The 10,399-nt window shown below is 36.9% G+C and overlaps 1 pseudogene; it reads left to right on the top strand.

The window, feature by feature from the left end:
• Window positions 1-8,733: 8,733 nt before the first annotated feature.
• Window positions 8,734-10,199, top strand: LOC100483940 (annotated as a pseudogene).
• The last annotated feature ends 200 nt before the right edge of the window (window positions 10,200-10,399 follow it).

Here is a 10,399-nt window from a genome sequence, read left to right as displayed (position 1 = left end):
AATACATAAGGGCATGTCCTTTATATCAGACTCTGTTGTGTGCCAATTCAGTTTCTCTAATACTAGGCTTCACATATGTGACTTCTTAGTTGGAACAGATCCCAGTCAGTTTTACATCTTACCACCTCCTACTCTCCATTCCTAAAAACCTATAAAGTGAGGATCCTCTCAGATACAAGGGACCATTTTTCTATCATTTAAGTTGTCTCAATCTAAGATTTTGCCAAATGGTAAAATCTTTAAGGAAGTCTCTCTTTCGGATCTGAGAATGTATGAATTGTACATGCAAAAAAGTTTTTAAGTCCTTGTTGGACTCCGAGACATATCTTCATCACCTTGGTTCTCTCTGAAATCCATTCATTCAGAAAATATAATCCATTCATTCAGAAAATATACCTCTGGCTCAATGGTACCTGTAAACCAAAAGGAGGTCATCTTTAGCTAAGATAAAGCAAATCATTTTCTTTTAAATTGTTTTACTGAAGCAGTAGTAATATAGAGGTGCTATAATTATGGTTCTAAAAACCAAAGAGAGAAAGCAGAGAACAGCTGAACAGTGTTGCCTTGGGAAACCAAGAAATGTGGACTCAGGTACTTACTCCATTGCTTACTAATCATGGGACCTTGGGCAGTCTTTATTCCCTATCTTAGTCTTAATTTCCTCATCTATAAAGTCAGGACACCGGTACTTGCCTCATGGGAAATGAGGTTTCAATGAGATGGCACACTTGAAATGGTGTGGGTCATAGTTGGCATTTAATAAAGCTCCTTTCCTTAATAGCCACACAACACTGTGAGGAGTGGGAAACAATGTCCTGGTAGCAATTGGAAGACTAGAAACTGGACTAGGATGGGTCAGGGTTTATCTTTGGTACTTTGCCTCCTCCCGTGTTTCTTCTTTCAGACTTCTCTAAGATTATGGAAACAATGTATTGATCATCATTTCTCCTCTAGTGATTTCTATGCCAGCCATAAGAAACTCCTTTCAGCTTCTCAAATCTTTTATGCTCTAGAGGTTTCAACCCATGCTCTTTCCTCCACTTGGAATACACATCACCCAGCTCTTTACTTATCTTTTAGGTCTTTCTTTATTCTCTGAATTAGGGTTTGATGTCTTTTCTGGTATTCCCATAGCACATATGTCCTCTATTGTAATATTAACACTATTTTAATTGCTTGTTTACTTGTCTAGCTCTTCCCTTGTAATGTAAATGCCATCAGGGCCAAGATTATATCTACCTTATTCATTGTGCCTAGCACAGTGAATTAGTGAATAGTAAGTGGCAGTTTCTCACTTGGGCCATTTGTCAGAGGACTGTGAAAGGCACCCTGCTGTCTGTCCAAGTTTATCCAGCTGAACTTGTTAAACTGGCAGATGTTTCCTTCCTAATGTCTTCCTCATTTCATGAATAATTCATATGATCCACTTGTTTCTGTTTTTCAGATTCATCACATACAAGTCAGCATTATTAATAAGCTACCCCCTCCTTGAATTTTGGGGAAATACTCAGGTTGAACTAAAGTGGTCGATTATGACAGTTTGAGAAGAGACCACACAAAATGGAAAGAACAATGGATTAGGAGCTACAGGTCTGAAGTGCTGGTCTTCCCTCTCTAACCTGTTAGCTCTGCAATCTTAGTTGTCTTGTTGGCTCTCTGAATCTGTTTCCTCATCTATAATCAACCATATCACTTCTAATTATTTCATAGGGTTGTTGAAAGGGTCAAATGACAAGAGATGTGCAAGCAATTTGAAAATGCACAATTTTATAATTCAATGAATCTTGAGAAAATGACTTTGTCATCCAGAATTTAGAAATTTTGCAATATAAGAAAAAGTAAATGTTACTACCTTTTGTAGAATATCTCACTGCATAGAACTACCCCATATTTAAAAATACACTGAGAGGTACTGGTGATGTTTATTCAATTTTATAACTTATATTACAATTCATTTATAAAATGGAATAACAACTTTCCTCCAATAAAGTTTTGAATATATTGCATTAGCATTATTCATGTGAATAAAAATGTATATGGAAACCACTTTAATGTATATTTAAAAATTGAACCTTTTAAAATTAAATAATAAAATATATCTTGATTTGAAAACTTGAACATTTAAACTCTAAGTTATTCACAAAATATACCATATGGTTTTCCACTCTTTTAAATTAAAACACCTAGTAAAATACTATTTTAAAAACATGTTTTATCATTCTGTTAAGAACATACTTTCTATGAGGATAACTTCTGCAGACATGCTTAAAAATCTGACTTTTGCCCCTTAGTCAGAAAGTAGCAAACTCCCATGACATGCTTTTCTACCCCACAGAACTTCTACTTTTCTTTTTATAAGGCTCCTTGAATCTAACCTCAGCCCCTAAAATTATCAGTACATATTTGATTTGTGGAATTATGAAAAAGCTCACGAGTGTTATTAATTTCAAAATGACCAGCTTTAATCCCTACTCAGAATCTAACTACCCAATGCAGAAAGAAATTGGTATTTCTTAAAGCTGAGCTTTCTTAAATTTAATTTCATGCATCCTTGACACCAGCTCAAATAGCATCCAGATTCTAAATGAAGTTTTAAATGTGTACAAAAATTCTCACATTTGTTGTTTTCTACAAAAGTACACTAAATCTCTAGCACCCAGATATTTTCAAACTTCCTCCAGGCTTTTTTGCCCTCAAAACATATAACAATACCCTCTATGGATGAAGAAGTCCATATGCCTTAAAGAAAGTGCTACTTAGTGAATGGGTCTTCAAGAGTTCTTTGGGGGAATGAATGAAGTTTTGAATACAGCTGTTTAATTTTCATAGGCCCAATAGAAAATTGTTCCAAGGTATGATAAGAAAAACCATGAACAAAAGACACACTAATTTTCCAAATTAGACATAAAATTTCTTGAAATGTCCATATTATTCACTGATTTGAGTTAAAATTACATACTCTTCTCATGACACTTGTCACCTTATTACCTATGCTCCTGGGATGGCAGCCTTCTTGTTCTTTCTACTGTCTTTATGTGTGTCAATTTCATTGGTTACAATTCTCTCTGCTACCTGGTCAGAACAAATCCTATAAATCATTCAAGCTTCCTCTTCCTCTGTGATGACCACAAAAAAATCATGGAAAACCACCAGAAAAGTAACTCAAAGAGTTTAGCATAGTTTAGAAGATAGGACCTTCTGTAATACATAGACCAGACAAGTCTGTGCCTAAGGAAAATGGAGAATATAGCATGGCACTGATAGGGGCACTTTGGGATTAGAGACTATTCAGGTATGATGGGGCTATATGTGAGTATAATGGATGGCAGATAAAGATACCATGGGAGGGGCAGCAGAGCACTGGAAAAAGAGGCATTTGACAAAGAAGAAAAACTTCCTCAAATCTAGAAATCTTCCCCATGGAGAAACAGATAAGGAAAAGGTAATGAATGTGTAATTGGGGAGACCTAAAAGAAAAGGGGTTTTCAAGACAATTTTTTTTCTTCTTTCTAATTTCTACTTGCCCTCCAGATCAAAGTCCTCCCCAAAATACCGATAATATTGTGTGATGATGGCCAGAGCTTTAAGGTAAATCATGTTGTGATAGGGAAATCGCATCATAGAATAATAGCTTAAGTAAAAGGTGTTTTTTTTTTCTGTGTTTTTGCCCAGATTAAGTGGAGAGAAAATGTTCAAATGCAACAAATTAATTCTTTGGTATTTTGCCAATTAACCAATTTATTTACTAAATCTTCCAGTTTTCAACTAGCTATTCTGGTGTTATATCAATGTAAGTAGGCTGATTGCTCTATTGGGGTAAAGCACTTCATGACTATGGATTGTCCAAAAGTTACTTTGTTTTTAAGGAACCCATTCCCTGGAAATAGTAACTAGAGCCAAATAAGTCTAGATGCTGTGTGATTGTGAAATTAAACTGAGTTTTTTAAAAAATCGTAGAAACATCAAGTTTCAAAAGTCATCTGACCTTACATTTTTAAAAAGGATTTGCAAAATCTACATTTTATGGAACAATTATGTAGGTGATTACATATTTAATTAGACAGGTAGATTTTCCTTGTCAGTAGGTTAATAATAGTACAAATGTTTAATTCTACAAAGTTGAAATACAGCCCAGTAAAAATCCAAAAACCACATATAACATCAAAATATTAATAAGTATTAATAAGCCAATATTAAAGAAATGAACAGGATAATTTATCTGTATAAAGTTTTGTCCTAAATTACATGCAAAACTGGTTCATTTATTGCAAAGGAAACCTCTTCTCTATTGACTTCTCTATTTTCTACAGGGCTAGTTTAATTAACCTAAGTAACTGACTGCTGGTTTGCTAAGGATGGATGGCTGTCAGACTGTGTGTGCTAAAACTAGTAAACCTGCCCAATTCCTGTGGTTAGGCATCAGTTTATGATTTTGAAACAAAATATATATGTAACCACTTAATCACCCTCTCAAAATGAAATTCTCATGACATATGGACCAAACTTTGATTCTAGATATAAGTCACCATCATTATATTCCAAGATATCTGTATAAGGAACAAGAGACTTAATCATTGTTATAACAGACAGAGTTCTGTGAGTGCATCAAGTTGAATCAACATTAATTTTGATGCCAAACAGAGTTTGAAATCTAACTCTAGCACTCATTAGCTGGGTGACTTGAGCAAAATAATTTAACTCTACAAGCTTCAGTTTCTAAATCTATAAAGTAGAATGGTACTGCCTTACCTCATAAGGTTGGTGCTTATAAAAGCAAGGTGACACATAGTAAAGTTTTAAGAAGCATTTCATTTTCATCCACTTTATTAGAGATACCAGAATGGAAAAGAAGTAAATGGGTTTTTTTATAATATTTTTTATTATATTATGTTAGTCACCATACAGTACATCCCTAGTTTTTGATGTAAAGTTCCATGATTCAATTACTTGCATATAACACCCAGTGCACCATGCAATACGTGCCCTCCTTCATACCCATCACCAGCCTATCCCATTTCCCCACCCTCCTCCCCTCTGAAGCCCTCAGTTTGTTTTCCAGAGGCCATAGTCTCTCACGGTTCATTCCCCCATTTGTTTACCCCCCCTTTCTTCTTCCCTTTCTTCTCCTACTGATCTTCTTACATCTTATGTTCCATAAATGAGTGAAACCATATGATAATTGTTTTTCTCTGCTTGACTTATTTCACCTAGCATTATCTCCTCCAGTCCTGTCCATGTTGCAGCAAATGTTGAGAACTCATTCTTTCTGATAGCTGAGTAATATTCCATTGTATATATGGACCACATCTTCTTAATCCAGTCATCTGTTGAAGGGCTTCTCGCCTCCTTCCACGATTTAGCTATTGTGGACAGAGCTGCTATGAACATTGGGGTGCATATGGCCCTTCTCTTTACTACATCTGTATCTTTGGGGTAAATACCCAGTAGTGCAATTGCTGGATCTTAGGGGAGATCAATTTTTAACTTTTTAAGGGACCTCCACACTGTTTTCCAGAGTGGTTATACCAACTTTCATTCCCACCAACAGTGTAGGAGGGATCCCCTTTCTCCACATACTCTCCAACATTTGTTGTTTCCTGCCTTGTCAATTTTTGCCATTCTAAATGGCGTAAGGTGGTATCTTGGTGTGGTTTTGAATTGAATTTCCCTGATGGCTAATGATTTTGAACATTTTTTCATGTGTCTGTTAGCCATTTGTATGTCTTCATTGGAAAAGTGTCTGTTCATATCTTCTGCCCATTTTATGATTTGTTTATTTGTTTCTCGTGTATTGAGTTTGAGAAGTTCTTTGTAGATCTTGGATACCAGTCCTTTATCTGTGGTGTCCTTTGCAAATATATTCTCCCATTCCGTGGGCTGTCTCTTAGTTTTTTTGACTGTTTCCTTGGCTGTGCAGAAGCTCTTTATCCTGATAAAGTCCCATAAGTTCATTTTATCTTTTATTTCTCTTGCCTTTGGAGATGTGTCGTGAAAAAGGTTGCTCTGGCCGATGTCATAGAAGTTGTTGCCTATGTTCTCCTCTAGAATTTTGATGGATTCCTGTCTCACATTGAGGTCTTTCATCCATTTGGAGTTTATTTTTGTGTATGGTGTGAGAGAGTGGTCAAGTTTCATTCTTTTGCATGTAGCTTCAGAGTGTAGGGATAGAGGGTACATTCCTCAATTTTATAAAAGCCATCTATGAAAAGCCTACAGCAAATATCATTCTCAATGGGGAAAAGCTGGAAGACTTTCCCTTAAGATCAGGAACACGACAAGGATGTCCACTCTCACCATTATTATTCAACATAGTACTAGAAGTCCTTGCAACAGCAATCAGACAACAAAAAGGGATAAAAGGTATCCAAATCGGCAAAGAAGTCAAACTGTCTCTCTTTGCAGATGACATGATACTCTATATGGAAAACCCAAAAGAATCCTCCCCCAAACTACTAGAAGTTATAGAGCAATTCAGTAATGTGGCGGGATACAAAATCAATGCTCAGAAATCAGTTGCATTTCTATACACAAACAATGAGACTAAAGAAAGAGAAATTAGGGAATCCATTCCATTTACAATAGCAACAAAAATCATATGTTATCTCGGAATTAATCAGAGATGTAAATGATCTATATTCTAGAAACTACAAATCATTCTTGAAAGACATTGAAGAAGACACAAAAACATGGAAAAATATTCCATGCTCATGGATTGGAAGAATTAATATAGTTAAAATGTCTATGCTACCCAGAGCAATCTACACTTTCAATGTAAGTGGTTTCTTCATTCTCAAAATTTCAGTGATTATTTCAGAAGTTTTAATCCCTACTAGTGACTCCAGAAGATATTAGTCAGGGTACTCAAGAGGAGAAGAGAAGAGAAGAGAAGAGGAGAGGAGAGGAGAGGAGAGGAGAGGAGAGGAGAGGAGAGGAGAGAAGAGAAGAGAAGAGAAGAGAAGAGAAGAGAAGAGAAGAGAAGAGAAGAGAAGAGAAAAGAAGAGAAGACACACACATACACACACACTTTTTTTAAGGAACTGGCTCACGTGGTGAAGGTTGGCAAGTTCAAGATCAAAAATCTGCAGAATAGGTCAGAAGGCTGGACACCCAGAGAAGAGTTGCAGTTTGAGTCTGAAGTCAATCTGCTGGCAGAATTCCTTTTTCTTTCCAGGAGGCCAGTCCTTAGCTATTAAAGCCTTCAGCTGATTGGATGAGGCCCACCCCCATTATGGAGGTTAATTTGCTTTAATCAAAGTCTAATGATTTAAAGGTCAATCTCATTTAAAAAATACCTTCACAGAAACATCTACAACAATGTTTGGCTAAATATTTAGGTTTTGTGGCCTAGCCAAGTTGATGCATAAAATTAACCATCACATGGAGAGAATGTAATCCATATTTCCTAGGCTAAATCTATGGTGTTAATAGAGATTTTTCATTTTTTTGCATTAGGTTTTGGGGTATTAGCATTCTTTGTCTGTATACAAAAGATCTGAAGTTTAAAAAAAACTGAATTAATCAACTATTGAAAATACTAGGGAAGCTCAGAGCCTAAAGTGGAGCTCCAGGCAGTTAAGAAACTGGAGCTAGCCCCTCTGGGGGAAGCATGTATCCTTCAAGCAAATTTTGAAGAAGTAATGGCTATAAATTTCTAGTATATTGGCACAACCAGAGACCATTCAAGACATCTGGTGGTTAACTAACTAGAGTCAGGAATGCAGAGAATTGAGTATTAATTCAAACATAGTATTATAACAAATAGTCAAATATGTGGTTATTTAAACTATAGTATAGCATCCAGAGTATATAGTACAATGGAACTGGTTTGACAAGAGCCAATACCAAAGATAATGATAAGGACTAGAAATATTTTTACAGTAGACCTCAAGTTTGATGCTTCTTTTATAGCCAACCTTGGACCTCATCAACTCACCTAGAAGACAGAAAACAGCATCAAACCAGGGAAGTTAATATGGCCACAAAAAGGGATAATAAGAAAGTCAAGATACTCATTATGTGGAAAAACAGGCACACAATTTTTAGAGGTAACAGGCTGAAAAGAGCTAGTAGAAAATAATGCAGTAGTTCAAAATGGATTAAAAAACTATCTTTAAATTATGATTTGCAACATTTTTGGCAATACTATATGAATTTGACAAAATGCTCTTGTTATAACTGAGCTTTCATCTTTCACTAGAACCATCGTCATTCATAAGAAAGATAATGTGCATTAGATCAAATTATTCCAACTGAGCAAGATGTTAAATGTCACTTCAGGTAATGAGATAAATGAAGGAAATTTGTAATAAGTGGAACAGTCTCCCAGGGACTTATTACACTCTGGAGAATTTTAATCTGCTTTCATGGTAAAGGTTAACAAATACTCAGATAGCTCCTACTTGTACTTGTCATTTAAAAAGTATTCTTCCTGCAAAGAGTTCAAGGCGGTGGTATATCTACTCCATTTCAGAGGGTACAGAGTACAGTCCTTTGTGGGATTGATAATTTTATCAATATCATCAAGAACATACATTTATTGAGCAGTTTGTGGTTGTACAGCAGTGGGCTAAATGCTTGGAACACAGAAAGGCATAAGACATAATCCTTCTCCTACAAGATAAAGTTTCATTATAGTACACACACACATATTAGAATATAGGTTTCTTCTTTTATGCAATGGGTTTGCTGCCAGAACACAGGTGTCGTGAAAACCACTGCTCAACCTAAACCAAAATGGGAAAAGAAAAGACTCACATCAACATCGTCATCATTGGACATGTAGATTTGGGCGAGTCTACCACTACTGGTCATCTGATCTACAAATGTGGTGGGATCGACAAAAGAACTATTGAGAAATTCAAGAAGGAGGCTAATGAGATGGGAAAGGGCTATTTCAAGTGTGCCTGGGTCTTGGATAAACTAAAAGCTGAACGTAAATGTGGTATCACCATTGATATCTCCCTGTGGAAATTCGAGACCAGCAAGTAATATGTGACCATCATTGATGGCCTAGGACACAGAGACTTTATAAAAAACGTGATTGTAGGCACATCTCAGGCTGACTGTGCTGTCCTGATTGTTGCTGCTGGTGTTGGTGAATTTGAAGCAGGTATCTCCAAGAATGGGCAGACCCGTGAGCATGCCCTTCTGGCTTACACACTGGGTGTAAAACAACTAATTGTTGAGTCAGCACCTACATTAAGAAAGTTGGCTACAACCCCCACACAGTAGCATTTGTGCTAATTTCTGGTTGAAACAGTGACAACATGCTGGAGCCAAGTGCTAACATGCCTTGGTTCAAGGGATGGAAAGTCACCCGTAAGGATGGGAACGCCAGTGGAACCACACTACTTGAAGCTCTGGATTGCATTCTGCCACCAACTCGTCCTACTGACAAGCCCTTGCATATGCCTCTGCAGGATGTCTACAAAATTGGTGGTATTGGTACTGTCCCTGTGGGCCGAGTGGAGACTGGTGTTCTTAAACCTGGCATGTTGTCACCTTTGCTCCAGTCAATGTTACAACTGAAGTAAAGTCTGTTGAAATGCACCATGAAGCTTTGAGTGAGGCTCTTCCTGGGGACAATATGGGCTTCAATGTCAAGAACGTATCTGTCAAAGATGTTCATTATGGCAATGTGGCTGGTGACAGCAAAAATGACCCACCAATGGAAGCAGCTGGCTTCATGGCTCAGGTGATTATCCTGAACCATCCAGGCCAGATCAGTGCTGGATATGCACCTGTGCTGGATTGTCACACAGCTCACATTGCTTGCAAGTTTGCTGAGCTGAAGGAGAAGATAGATCGTTGTTCTGGAAAAAAAGCTGGAAGATGGTCCTAAGTTCTTGAAATCTGGTGATGCTGCCATTGTTGATATGGTTCCTGGAAAGCCTATGTGTGTTGAGAGCTTCTCTGACTATCCTCCTTTGGGCCGTTTTGCTGTTCATGACATGAGACAGACGGTTGCTCTTGGTGTCATCAAAGCAGTGGACAAGAATGCACTTGGAGCTGTCAAGGTCACCAAGTCTGCCCAGAAAGCTCAGAGGCTAAATGAATATTATCCCCAATACCTGCCACCCCAGTCTTAATCAGTGGTGGAAGAACGGTCTCAAAACTGTTTGTGTCAATTGGCCATTTAAGTTTAATAGTAAAAGACTGGTTAATGATAACAATGCATCGTAAAACCTTCAGAAGGAAAGGAGAATGTTTTGTGGACCATTTGGTTTTTTTGTGTGTGTGGCAGTTTTAAGTTATTAGTTTTTAAAATCAGTACTTTTTAATGGAAACAACTTGACCAAAAATCTGTCACAGAATTTTGAGACCCATTAAAAAACAAAAATTTAATGAGAAAAAAATAGAATATACCTTTCTAATAAAATGTGGACTCTTTACATTTGAA

Source organism: Ailuropoda melanoleuca, chromosome X, assembly GCF_002007445.2.
Source record: "Ailuropoda melanoleuca isolate Jingjing chromosome X, ASM200744v2, whole genome shotgun sequence".
Classification (NCBI taxonomy): Eukaryota; Metazoa; Chordata; class Mammalia; order Carnivora; family Ursidae; genus Ailuropoda; species Ailuropoda melanoleuca.
Note: the sequence above shows the minus strand (reverse complement) of the source record. Positions and strands in the feature narration are given on the sequence as shown.